Source organism: Esox lucius, chromosome 11 (genome assembly GCF_011004845.1).
Source record: "Esox lucius isolate fEsoLuc1 chromosome 11, fEsoLuc1.pri, whole genome shotgun sequence".
Taxonomy (NCBI): Eukaryota; Metazoa; Chordata; class Actinopteri; order Esociformes; family Esocidae; genus Esox; species Esox lucius.
This window is the reverse complement of record NC_047579.1, coordinates 6,842,461-6,857,367: the sequence shown is the minus strand read 5'-3', so window position 1 is coordinate 6,857,367 and position 14,907 is coordinate 6,842,461.

Genomic DNA, 14,907 nt, shown 5'->3' with positions numbered 1-14,907 from the left:
GAAAATGTACCACTCAAAACATTGACAACAATTCATATTTGATCATATTTAAGAGTCATTTCAATAAAAATTGGTTATTAAAACATGTTCAAATGGCAAAATTCAGACAATGCCAATGAATTAATATGGAATACGTACAGTATCTCACAAAACTGAGTACACCCCTCATTTTTATAAATATTTGATTATATCTTTTCATGTGACAACACTGAAGAAATGACACTGAACTACAATGTAAAGTATTGAGTGTACAGCTTGTATGACAGTGTAAATTTACTGTCCCCTCTAAATAACTCAACACACAGCCATTTATGTATAAACCGCTAGCAACAAAAATGAGTACACCCCTAAGTGAAAATGTCCAAATTGTGCCCAATTAGCCATTTCCCCTCCCCAGTGTGATGTGACTCGTTATAGTGTTACAAGGTCTCAGGTGTGAATGGGGAGCAGGTTTGTTAAATTTGGTGTCATTGCTCTCACACTCCCTCATACTGGTCACTGGAAGTTCAACATGGCACCTCATGTCAACTCTCTGAGGATCTGAAAAAAATAATTGTTGCTCCACATAAAGATGGCCTAGGTTATAAGAAAAAAGACCCTGAAACTGAGCTGCAGCCAAGACTATACAGTGGTTTAACAGGACAGGTTCTACTCAGAACAGGCCTCGCCATGGTCGTCCAAAGAAGTTGAGTTCACATGCTCAGCGTCATACACAGAGGTTGTCTTTGGGAAAGAGACATATGAGTGCTGCAGAGGTTGAAGGGGTGGGGGGTCAGCCTGTCAGTGCTCAGACCATACGCCGCACACTGCATCAAATTGGTCTGCATGGCGGTCGGCTCAGAAGGAAGCCTCTTTTAAAGATGATGCACAAGAAAGCCTGCAAACAGTTTGCTGAAGACAAGCAGACCAAGGACATGGATTACTGGAACCATGTCCTGTGGTCTGATAAGACCAAGATAAACTTTCCTCAACCAGGTGAGGAGTAAAAAGACAAGTGTCTTGCCTACAGTCAAGCATGGTGGTGGGAGTGTCATGGTCTGGGGCTGCATGAGTGCTGCCAGCACTGGGGAACTACAGTTCATTGAGGGAACCATGAATGCCAACATGTACTGTGACATATTGAAGCAGAGCATGATCCCCTCCCTTCGGAGACTGGGCTGCAGGACAGTATTCCAACAAAATAATGACCCCAAACACATCTCCAAGATGACCACTGCCTTGCTAAAGAAGCTGAAGGTAAAGGTGATGGACTGGCCAAGCCTGTTTCCAGACCTAAACCCTATTGAGCATCCTCAAACGGAGGGTGGAGAAGCACAAGGTCTCTAACATCCACCAGCTCCGTGATGTCTTCATGGAGGAATGGAAGAGGACTCAAGTGGCAACCTGTGAAGCTCTGGTGAACTCCATGCCCAATAGGGTTAAGGCTGTGCTGGAAAATGATGGTAGCCACACTAAGTATTGACACTTTGGGCCCAATTTGGAAATTTTCAATTAGGGGTGTACTCACTTTTGTTGTCTGCGGTTTAGACATGAATAAAAACGTAAAGTTTCTGCCTACCTTAGTTTGAGTAATTTTTCTTCATATAAAATGCAGTTGTTCTTCATATGAAATAAATTGTAATTATTCATAGGTTGCATGTTACATTTTGATTGTGATGATGTTATGCATGTTACACCATGTTGGTAAGAAATGTGGGAAAAGATTAAAACTGTAAGAAGAAAAAAACGTGTTTGATCCAAAATGTTTTAAGACTGGATGTCAAAATCCAGTTAATGAGTTTGGAACATTAATGAGTTGTGAACATAAAGCTCTATCTTGGTCTCATCACTCCAAATAACAGTGTGCCAGAGCCTGTGAGGCATGTTGTCAAGCATACTGTAATTGGGCTTTTTTGTGGCAGCGCGACCATTCAGCTAATTTTTGTTCAAGTATCGCTGTATTGTGCTCCTTGAAACAACCACACCGTCTTTTTCCAGAGCAGCCTGCATTTCTCCTGAGGTTACCTGTGGGTTTTTCGTTGTATCCCGAACAAATCTTCTGGCAGTTTTGGTTGAAATCTTTCTTGGTCTACCTGCCCTTGGCTTGGTATCAAGAGATCCCTGAATTTTGCACTTCTTAATAAGTGATTGAACAGGACTGACTTGCCTTTGCAAGGCTTTGGATATTTGTTTATATCCTTTTCCATCTGCATAACATTCCATTACCTTGTTACACAGGTCTTTTGACTGTTCTTTTCTGCTCTCCATGGCTCAGTATTTAGCCTGCTCAGCGTATCCACGTGAGAGATAACAAACTCATTGACTATTTATACACAGACACTATTTGCTATTAAAAAAGCCACAGGTGTGGAAAATTAACCTTTAATTGCCATTTTAACCTCTGTGTGTCACTTTGTGTGACTGTAACAAGGCCAAACATTCAAGGGTATGTTAACTTTTGATCAGGGCCATTTGGGTAATTTCTGTTATCATTATAATTGAAAAAGGAGCCAAACAACTGTGTTAATAAATGGCTTCATATGATCATTAACCTTAAATAAAATATATTCTTTTGCATCATCAGTCATATTTTCAAAATCAACACCAAAAATATACAATTTCTGCGAGGGTATGCAAACTCATGAGCACAACTGTACACACACACACACTTAACTTTAGACAAAAGGAGGCCATTCTGGTCATGCAATTGATGTTCATCCTGGGTCACTTAAACTGATTAAATTTCATAAAAATGTCATGATAGCATTATGACCATACTGTGTCACTTGAATTGACAAAATACAGTTTATGACAATAAAAAAGAAGCATTATGATCATAATCACTGGAACCAGATCACGTAGCTGTACATGCCCTTATGTTGGTTATTAGTCACAAAGAGGATGTCATGTCTTTGGCTAAATAATATGTGATATCGTGAAATCTACTGCTGGCATCCCGAGAAACATTGCATTGTGGAAACATTGCATTGGGGAAGGTAAATATCTGACATCACTTCATGCATAATTATATTGATATATAGCATTTATAATTAAATATAATTAATTAATAAAAAAATACTGTTTATAAGATGCCTGGTGTTACAGAATGGTTTGTTATGTTTTAATACACTTGCATAGGTATCATAACCACCCAAACAATATATGTCATAATATTTCAAAATGTGTCAATACAGTGTTGTGACAGGATATGAGGTTATGCCAGCTGACATGGCACTATGACATGTTATGAAACTACACTTCAAGTGTTACCGAATTTTGTTGTCGCTTATTGCAGTCTGTCGGTAAGTGCCTGTACCCACAGTTAGAGCTGTAAGCCTACTGCTAACAATAATGTTACTTACATACTGTACTACACGTAGCTGTCACACCCTGATGTGTTTCACCTGTTGTTTTGTCCCCGCCCCTCACCAGGTGTTCCCGGTTCCCTATTAGCCCCGTGTATTTAAACCCTGTTCTCTGTTTGGCAGTTGCCAGATCGCCTTGTCCCGTACAGTCGTTTCCAGCGTTCTATGTGTTCATCAGCCAGTCTACCCGTCCTTCTATTCCCCGGTTACGACCCTTGCCTGTTTTCCGGATTACGAGCCTGCCTGCCCACTCCTGTACCTTCGACCATCCGAACGCCCGAGAACGAACACTGCCTGTCCCCCACCACGAGCCTGCCTGCCCTATCCTGTACCTTCGACCATCTGACCGCCCGACAACAAACCCTGCCTGTCCCCTACCACGAGCCTGCCTGCCCACTCCTGTACCTTCGACCATCTGAACGCCCGATAACGAACCCTGCCTGTCCACCACTACGAGCCTGCCCACTGCCTGGTTGTTCAATAAATACTTTGGACCGCCCTCCTCTGCCTCTGTGTCCGCATTTGGGTCCCCACCCGTTCATCGGTGTGATAGTAGCAGAGGCGTCGCTAGGATCATAATACATTCGGGCCTTATATAGTTTACAATCTAGCCTGTACATTTTATGTTTAATGTCCGTTCCAATGTTATACTTTTTCACAGACTAGATTGTTAACTATATTGCCTTGTGGATTTCAATTATGGCTTTAACTGTGATAAAGAAAATGTGATTGCTGCCAGCATTATATCCTGCTGCTAAAATAATGCTAATGAAGCCTCGTTTGGCCATCCCGCCGCAGGACAGTCACCTGTGATACAGCCAGACAGAACAGAGAAATGACAGGAGAGAAATCCCATGGTACTTGCAGGACGTTTAACAGCCAATGTCTACTATATTGCTATCAAAATTAACTATCTTGGTACTAGCTAGCTATCTACCTCATGAACAACGGTTTTGGGAGAAAAGCAGCCGACCGTCACTGAAATCGTGGTTCCTCTGCGCACGACCATCGCTAATATACGCTCACAAACCACAAATTCACAGTGCCAACAGAACTTTTTAAATTTTTATGACTTTTAAAAAGACAAAATAAGACAGTTTAAGACTTTGAGGCCTTTTATTTCTATAAATTAATTTAAGACTTTTTAAGAATACCCTGACTGCTGGACATTTCAATAGTAAATGTTCATGGTCTAAAAAGAGCCAAAGGTAGGGGAAGATGTTTTGTAAGACCACTTGTAGATCTGTTGACTGACACGATCGTGCAATTCGGTTGCCAGACTCCAGCATTTAAACAAATAATCAGAATTTTTATTTTTATGCAGGAAAACAGATTATAAAAAATCAATATGATTATAGCGAAGATGGCACACAAGTAAAAATAAGAATTTATAAACGAAAATCTCAGCTTTCAGCTTTAGAAATTGCACATGATCAAATTGTGATTTCAAAATGATTTCAATTAATCGTTCAGCCCTAGTTGTTATCACTTAATATTTTTTACGACCTTAAAAAATGAAATATGAAATGCGTTGCACAAACGTGTGTGGGTTTGTATTTAACGTGTGTGTCAAACCTCAGATGGACAGAAAAAAAACCACCTCACTGCACACTGCAGTCAGGGGGTTCTCGCCCTACCTGTGAGGTGCTACCACAGAGCCTCTGGGGGTCAAAATACATATAATGTGCAGGACCGTTGATGGCACCCTTTTATTGTGGTCAACTGAAGGTGACTTCAAAATCCCTTAACTTATCTTTTCTGATGAAATCCTTACTTATATAATACTTATATCACTCATTAAAATGCAAATAAAGTTTTTCAGGATTTTTTGTTATTCTGACTCTCACTGTTCAAATAAACCTACCATTAACATTCTAGACTGATCATTTCTTTGTCAGTGGGCAAACGTACAAAATCAGCAGGGGATCAAATCTTTTTTCCCCTGACTATAACAAGGATCATCGTTGTGTTCTGTCAAATAATTGTCAACACCTAGGGTTACACTAGCCTAGGGAACTGAATCTGGTTCTATTCTGGATTTTGCCACACACACAGACCAATAATTCACTTGGAACAATTTATTAATAAATATATAAAAAGTTACTCAAAAAATGGTGAACAAAGTCTATATCCACAATATTTAAAACATTCTTAAAACGGACATCCGGGATTCCAGGGTCAAAGAGGCAGAGCTGTAGACGTCGGTACTGCCTCTTTAAGGGTGGGCACAAACTAGCAGAGTACAAAGCCGGGCTTGTTTAATGAAGTCGCAGTCTTCCGTCGCCAGGCCCTCTTGACGGGGGAGAGAAGAGAAGAGAGCACCCCAGATCGGCCTTTTACAAGACTTGATTTGACAGAGCGCATAAAACAGGTACTCGCCTGATATCCAACAAATCGCTATTTGTGTGATCTCCAGCGATCCACTGGCTGTACCCCGCAGGCAGTGGGTTCCCTCTGTCGTTCGTTCTCCCCTCTCCTATCGCTAGGATTTCAAATATCCTTTTATTCGCTGCTTGGCCAATCATTGCAGCAGTCTCATTAGCTGCGTTAGTTGAAGGCAGATGTGGATCAAGCGGAGTGGGCGTGGCAAACCAAGAGCTGTCAAAACTGCAACAAAAACAAAGTCCATACCACCAAAACAAAACACATGCGTACGAACCCAAAACAACTTAAATGACCAACCCATACACACAATACCATGCCACCAAACTAAAACAATTTACACATTAAAACACTGCAAATTATTATAACAACAAACACTAACTCATAAATACTAGACAAAAGTTGAGTAATTAATTAATGGAAAATGAATCAAAGTGTAGTCTTATTTGCCTTCCGTGACAATCATTTAACGTTTCTAGAAAGCTGATAGGCTTTGTTTGATATTTTGTTTTTCCCCTAATAAAAAGCAGTAATTATACAAATTAGATTTGTTTACTAAGCCTAGAGGTCAAATTGATTTTGGACATGCTTCTGCCAAACTCTTCATCAACATTACATCTCTTTATCCTAATTGTTACATTTATTAAAATTAAACCAAGGCTCATGATCTTTCATCTGGGGGTAGAAGCCATTCATTCACTGATGTCATTCAGTGAGGGGTCACAGGCTGTAATGATGTTCTTGCGGTGTAGTTTTGAACCAGGCGCAGGCATATCTCACGTTCGTGGGGTTTATTCAACAAACAAAACAACCGAACACGAACGGAAAACGAAACTAACGACTGAATGAAAATAAAGTGCACGACAAAGCGTCTTAATAAGAACTCTTCAAACAGTCTATACATGTAACACTCACCGCCACGCGCACAAACATAACCGCAACAATGATCCACAATGTGAGGAGCAGATCGAGGGGAAACATTTAAACACATACAAATTATGTCAATTGGGACCTGATGTGAAAGATTGGAAACGTGACAGTCCGGGATGATATGTTCGTGTGATATGGGAACTGAAGGTGCACGTAACGGTGGCGCTGCTGCTCACCTAACCGTGACACAGGCACCCTGAAACAATCGCTGGTCCCCCCGACTGGAGAGTCGCAAATGCAAAATATGTTACATTAGGGACTATTCATTTAAATCAAATGGTACTATTCACTTGTCTTGGTTCTTTGTATTGGAGTTTGTATTGGAGTGTGCCAGAAATGAATCTGTGTGGTTGAGAAGTCAGGATTCATCCTAAAGAAGCTCTTTTATCATTGCCAATTGGAGTTTCTTTCAAAGTTGGAGTTCTTGTCAGGACTGTTCCTCTTGCAGGTGTGCCTGACATGAATTGGGATTCCAGCACAGCCCGACTTGTCCCCCATTGCTTGTCCCTGAACAAGACAGTCAACCCTAATTAAATCAGCATTATTTAAACTTAATTTATCTCAACACTATACTGTCTTGCACTTGTTCTGTTTCGTTAAACTAATTCAACAGCTAGCTTGAAATGCCACGAGGGGCTATCGAATGGGAACCTTTTTTGCATAGTCCATTTGGTTGGAATGGTCCAAGAAAATGTTGTTGAAATTGTGCATAAAAAAACAGTATTTCTGTACTTTCTGCCTTTTTGATACGTTATGTCCAGTAGCAATCTCTAAAACTCATTGAATCTCCACAAACTTTTGTTAATATTACTTTTATACCACAATCTATCGAATGCAAGGGTGCCTTATTTCAAATTCTAATAAATATGTTTTACATGCCACTAAGGACCGCCTTAATATACACACATAACAAGACACAATTGAAAACAGGTGTGAATTATTATCAACGAAAACTGAGTCCAGGTGCACATAACCACCAACATAGGGTCCAGACAGACAAGAAAACAAGGACTGGAATTCAGGGGTTTTACAGTAGGGCTATTTCATAAGGAAATGTACAGTGAGTTATTTTCTGCAAGGCTTACAATGTGGGTTTAGCGGATTTTACCTATTATTTCAATAATCCATAAACAAAACTGCATTAGGTTACATTGTGAGACTGTGTATTGCCTATCAAATTTGTACATCAAGAGTCATTGATTTTGTATCTGTTTTTGAAATGACATCAGATGGAGAAGGAGGAATGAGATGAAGATGGAAATGGCAATGAATAGAGGTGCACAAGAGACGAAGAAGAGTGAGGCAGGAAGCGATATCTAAAGAAGAGAGCTTTACAAGAGACGAAGAAGAGTGAGGCAGGAAGTGATATCTAAAGAAGAGAGCTTTACAAGAGACAAAGAAGAGTGAGGCAGGAAGGGGTATCTAAAGGAGAGAGCTTTACAAGAGACAAAGAGGAGAGGGGCAGGAAGCGGTATCTAAAGGAGAGAGCTTTACAAGAGACAAAGAGGAGAGGGGCAGGAAGCGGTATCTAAAGGAGAGAGCTTTACAAGAGACAAAGAGGAGAGGGGCAGGAAGCGGTATCTAAAGGAGAGAGCTTTACAAGAGACAAAGAGGAGAGGGGCAGGAAGCGGTATCTAAAGGAGAGAGCTTTACAAGAGACAAAGAGGAGAGGGGCAGGAAGCGGTATCTAAAGGAGAGAGCTTTACAAGAGACAAAGAGGAGAGGGGCAGGAAGCGGTATCTAAAGGAGAGAGCTTTACAAGAGACAAAGAGGAGAGGGGCAGGAAGCGGTATCTAAAGGAGAGAGCTTTACAAGAGACAAAGAGGAGAGGGGCAGGAAGCGGTATCTAAAGGAGAGAGCTTTACAAGAGACAAAGAGGGAATACCAAATGCATGTGTCACACCCAGTTTTGTAAATGCTTTCATTATTACTGATACAAAAACATGATAAAATACATCCCATGTATGTGAACTGGCCAATAGGAATTTTTAAATACATTTTGCTATGGTTGTAAAATACCAGCAGATATAATTTATGGCTTTGTGTAATTGAATTATTAAATACATTTGGAATTTTCCTTTACTATTGTTTTATCGCTTTACTGAGAGTTAATAGTACATGTTCAGATATGAGTTTAGGAGTAAATGAAATCATTTTTTTGTACTTCAAAATCCATTTGTACTTCAAACATACTACGGGTAAAACATCAGCAACAATTCCAAATACACAGTGCCCCTTGATTTGTTTTTGCATATAATCATTCTATAGAGTCTCCTGAACATTTCCTACAATACATTCACTGTGGCTTATAGAACAGTTTTTTCTCTATTGGGCAATATGTACATATGTACAGTTTATTATTGTGTTTTGCATTGGGGCCTTAAGTGGGTGTGGAAATATTGTGTTGCTAGATGTAGCATACCATTCCCCATGATTACACAGGTTTGTTTTACTCTACACATTCTCCTGAACATTTCCTACACTGCTTTCTCTGTGGAATATTCTAGTTTATGAGCTATGAGGAAATACAGTATCTCACAAAAGTGAGTACACCCCTCACATATTTGTAAATATTTGATTATATCTTTTCAAGCTTTGGGTGTGGAGGGGATGTCTTGCATGACACGCCTCTTCAACATTGCGTGGGAGTCGGGGAAAGTGCCTAAGGAGTGGCGGACCAGGGTGGTGGTTCCCCTGTTCAAAAATGGGGACCAGAGGGTGTGTGCCAATTACAGGGGTATCACACTTCTCAGCCTCTCTGGGAAAGTCTACTCAAAGGTACTGGAAAGGAGGGTTCGGCAGATAGTCGAACCTCAGATTGAGGAGGAACAATGCAGATTCCGTCCTGAACAACCGACCAGCTCTTTCCTCTTGCAAGGATCCTGGAGGGGGCCTGGGAATATGCCCATCCAGTCTACATGTGTTTTGTGGATCTGGAGGAGGCGTATGACCGGGTCACCTGGGTATACTGTGGGAGGTGCTACTGAAGTATGGGGTGAGGATGTCCCTTCTGAGGGCTATCCAATCCCTGTACGTCCAAAGTGAGAGCTGTGTTCGGGTTCTTGGTAGGAAGTCGGACTCATTCCAGGTGGGGGTGGCCTCCGCCAGGGCTGCGCTTTGTCACCAATCCTGTTTGTAACTTTTATGGACAGAATATTGATGCGTAGTCGGGGTGGGGAGGGGTTGCAGTTCGATGGGCTGGGGATCTCATCGCTGCTTTTTGCGGATGATGTGGTCCTGATGGCATCATCGGTCTGTGACCTTCAGCACTCACTGGACCGGTTCGCAGCCGAGTGCGAAGCGGTTGGGATGAGGATCAGCACCTCTAAATCTGAGGCCATGGTTCTCAGCAGGAAACCGATGGAGTGCCTCCGCCGAGTAGGGAATGAGGCGTTACCCCAAGTAAAGGTTCAAGTATCTCTGGGTCTTGTTCGCGAGTTAGGGGGCAATGGAGCGGGAGATTGGCCGGAGAATCGGAGCAGCAGGGGCGCTATTGCATTCACTTTTTCGCACCGTTGTGACGAAAAGAGAGCTGAGCTGGAAGGAAAAGCTCTCAATATACCGGTCAATTTTCGTTCCTACCCTCACCTATGGTCATGAAGGCTGGGTCAGGACCGAAAGAACAAGATCGCGAGTACAAGCGGCTGAAATGGGTTCTCTCAGAAGGGTGGCTGACTTCTCCCTTAGGGATAGGGTGAGAAGCTCAGCCATCCGTGAGGAACTCGGAGTAGAGCCGCTGCTCCTTTGCATCGAAAGGAGCCAGTTGAGGTGGTTTGGGCATCTGGTAAGGATGCCCCCAGGATGTCTCCCTAGGGAGGTGTTCCAGGCACATCCAGCTGGGAGGAGACCTCAGGGTAGGCCCAGGACCAGGTGGAGAGATTATATTTCGACACTGGCCTGGGAACACCTCGGGATCCCCCAGTCAGAGCTGGCTAATGTGGCTCGGGAAAGGGAAGTTTGGGGTCCCCTGCTGGAGCTGCTGCCCCCGCGACCCGATACCGGATAAGCGGATGAAGATGAGAGATGAGAGAGAGATGAGAGATCTTTTCATGTGACAACACTGAAGAAATGACACTTTGCTACAATGTCAAGTAGTGAGTGTTGTTGTGGAAATTTCTTTATACAATGTATTCTCACTGAGTAAAGGACTGAGTCCCACTGTTAAGATAGGTACAGGAATGTGGGGGATCTGGTATTTGCATAGGGGACATCTATTGTCTGTCCAGATGGAGATCAATGGGTTTTAGGACAGGATAGGAGAAGATACAACAGGGGGCAGTAAGGCCAGTTGGCCCCTTTGGGTAAACACTACAGTAAACATTATGGCAGGAAGGATAAGGTGGGGGAAGATAGCATTTGACTTGTGTGATAGAACAAAGGGAAAGGTGTTTGATTGACATGAGACAGATGGCAGCATCTTACCACACCCCTTTTTCCTATGTAATAAATACTGTCGAAATGATGTTTTATTTAGAACTATCCACTGTTACTTTGTAACCTGTATACTTTCTCCTTGCAAGCAAGATTAAAACCGTTTATTGCGCAATTGATTTCTCCTGTCTTACCTACCATTTTCATACAACTATTTGGATTTTAGAAATTGCCATCACAGTGTACAGCTTGTATAACAGTGTAAATTTGCTATCCCCTCAAAATAACACAACACACAGCCACTAACTAATTTTAAGAAGAACAATTTAAAAAAAGAGAAGGGGAGACCAAGAAATGAAAAGAGGTGGAGAGGACCAGAGGGGGAGAGGAACAGAGGGGGAGAGAAACAGAGGGGGAGAGAAACAGAGGGGAGAAGGAGTTGAAGCGTGTGTTTGGTTAACTATTACATCTCTATCTGTACACACACACTGACACTGGACTGTACGGAGTAATGAGGGTTATTAGTGACATACAAATGTTAGCTAGCATTTCATTTATGATCATTTCAGAAGTTTCTGTGTAATATTTTCAGTAGTTGGTTAGCGATGTACCTAAAAAGTATGACCCCCTATTATTGTTCACCTTCCTATTTTCTTGAATTACATTATAATTCCCTTTGATTTGTCTTGCAAATGACAGTTTGTAGTCTTCTCTGAAGTGACTACTAGAAAGCTGGAGCAAGCTTTTTGCCTTGTGTTTAAGGAAAATAAATACTGAACACTTTGATACAACATGTCAAATTTCATGAATTGCAAAAACAATTACGGTAGGCTAACCATAATTAAAAGGGTGTATTAAGGGTGTATTAATTAGCAAAATGAACCATTGTTTTCCAGTTCATTTACTTTTTGAACTTGAGAGGACTTAGCCCTCCGACCACTAGAAATGGCCGATAATGGGGTTGGGCCGATAGTAGGAAGACATTAGCTACTACACTGCTAAAAAAAGATAAGGGAACACGTAATCAGAGTATAACACCAAGTTCAAAAATGTTCAGGGATATCAAACTCTCCAGTTAGGAGGCATAAGCAATTGTGAATTAATGTTACCTGTTTTGGTACAAATGAAAGTGACAACAGGTGCACTGGAGAGACAACTGCAAGTCAACCCCCAAAAAAGGGAAAAGTTTTGCAGGTAGTGGCCACAGACAATTGCTCTCTTCCTATCCTTCCTGACTGATGCTTCTCTGTTTTGCGAGTGTCCTTGTCACTACTGGTAGAATGAGCGGGTACCTGCAGCCCATAACATTCACCACGGCATCTCCACACGGCTGCCTGCAACATCATCCAGCAGGACCGGTTTGGTGGTGGGTCAGTGATGGTGTGGGGAGGCATATCCTTGGAGGATCTCACAGACCTCCATGTACTAGCCAATGGTACCCTGACTGTTGTTAGGTACCAGGATGAAATCCTCAGACCCATTATCAGACCTTACAATGGTGCAGTGGGCCTGGGTTCCTCCTGGTGCAGGACAATGCCCGACCTCATGTGACCAGAGTGTGTAGGCAGTTCCTGGATGACGAAGGCTTTGATGCCATTGACTGGCCCTCACATTCCCCAGACCTGAATCCAACTGGGACATTATGTATCGGTGCATCCGACGCCGCCAAGTAGTGGTACAGACGTCCAGGAGCTCACTGATGCTCTGATCCAAGTCTTGGTGTGGAGGAGTAAATGTGATATTTGAACAAATAATCAACAGGACTTTGTTTATGGGTTACATCTGTGATAGGGATTTTGTTGCGACTTGGGTCATTAAGCATGTAATTAACAGATCATAGGGCTCTCTTAATCTCTTGAAGAGTTCTTGGTTTGACCTGAAACAGCTTTGTTTCAATCTTGAAAATATAATTTCCAATAGACATTTACTGACCTGGAAATGGTGTGGGCCCTGGGACGGAGAGGGAGTACCCTGGGCTTTCAGACATCTCTTCATTTGTGGTAATTTCCACTACTTGATGTTGTCAAAACCTTGCTGATCCCCTCTGTCAAGTCTTTAAAATGTTCAATATTAATCTCCATTGAAATATTTTTTTATATTATTTTCCAGTATGTATATGCTGGTGAGCTTTGAGGCTACCTAATCGAAAGAAACACTTCCCACAATCAGAACCGAAGTAAGGGTTCTCAAATGCACTGATGAATAGTAAGTTCAAATGATCTAAAGAAACACTTCCCACAGTCAGAACAGGAGTAGGATTTCTCAACTGTGTGCACTCTGATGTTTAGTAAGATCATATGATATAATGAAATACTTCCCAAGGTCAGAACAGGAGTAAGGCTTCTCCCGTGTGCAGTCTTTTTGTGGTTAGTAAGTTGATTTGATCTAAGGAAACAATTTCCACATTCAGAACAGGAGTAAGGTTTCTCTCCAGTATGCATGCACTGGTGAGCTTTCAAGTGACCTAATTGAGAGAAACTTTTCCCACAGTCAAAACAAGAGTAAGCCTTCTCACCTGTGTGTACTCTCTGATGACTAATCATTTCAGATGATATAAAAACCCAATTCCAAAAAAGTTGGGACACTGTACAATTGTGAATAAAAACAGAATGCAATGATGTGGAAGTTTCAAATTTCAATTTATTTATTCAGAATACAACATAGATGACATGACAATGTTTAAAGTGAGAAAATGTATAATTTTAAGGGAAAAATAAGTTCATTTAAAATTTCATGGCATCAACACATCTCAAAAAAGTTGGGACAAGGCCATGTTTACCACTGTGTGGCATCCCCTCTTCTTTTTATAACAGATTGCAAACGTCTGGGGACTGAGGAGACAAGTTGCTCAAGTTTGTGAATAGGAATGTTGTCCCATTTTTGTCCAATACAGGCTTCTGGTTGTTCAACTGTCTTAGGTCTTCTTTGTCGTACCTTCCTCTTTATGATGCGCCAAATGTTTTCTATGGGTGAAAGATCTGCAGGCTGGCCATTTCAGTACCCGGATCCTTCTTCTATGCAGCCATGACATTGTAATTGATGCAGTATGTGGTCTGGCATTGTCATGTTGGAAAATGCAAGGTCTGCCCTGAAAGAGACAACGTCTGGATGGGAGCATATGTTGTTCTAGAACTTGGATATAACTGTCAGCATTGATGGTGCCTTTCCAGATGTGTAGGCTGCCCATGCCACACACACTCATTCAACCCCATACCATCAGAGATGCAGGCTTCTGAACTGAGCGCTGATTACAACTTGGGTTGTCCTTGTCCTCTTTAGTCCGGATGACAATGGCATCCCAGTTTTCCAAAATGAACTTCAAATTTTGATTCGTCTGACCACAGAACACTTTGACACAGTCCATTTTAAATGATCCTTGGCCCAGAGAAAACACCTGCACTTCTGGATCCTGTTTAGATACGGCTTATTTTTTGACCTATAGAGTTTTAGCCAGCAACTGTGAATGGCAAGGTGGATTGTGTTCACCGACAATGTTTTCTGGAAGTATTCCTGAGCCCATTTTGTGATTTCCATTACAGTACCATTCCTGTATGTGATGCAGTGCCGTCTGAGGGCCAGAAGATCACGGGTATCCAGTATGGTTTTCCGGCCTTGACCCTTACGCACAGAGATTGTTCCAGATTCTCTGAATCTTTGGATGATATTATGCACTGTAGATGATGATAACTTCAAACTCTTTGCACTCTTTCTCTGAGAAACTCCTTTCTGATATTGCTCCACTATTTTTCGCCGCAGTATTGGGGGAATTGGTGATCCTCTGCCCATCTTCTTCTGACTTCTGAGAGACACTGCCACTCTGAGAGGCTCTTTTTATACCCAATCATGTTGCCAATTGACATTATAAGTAGCAAATTGGTCC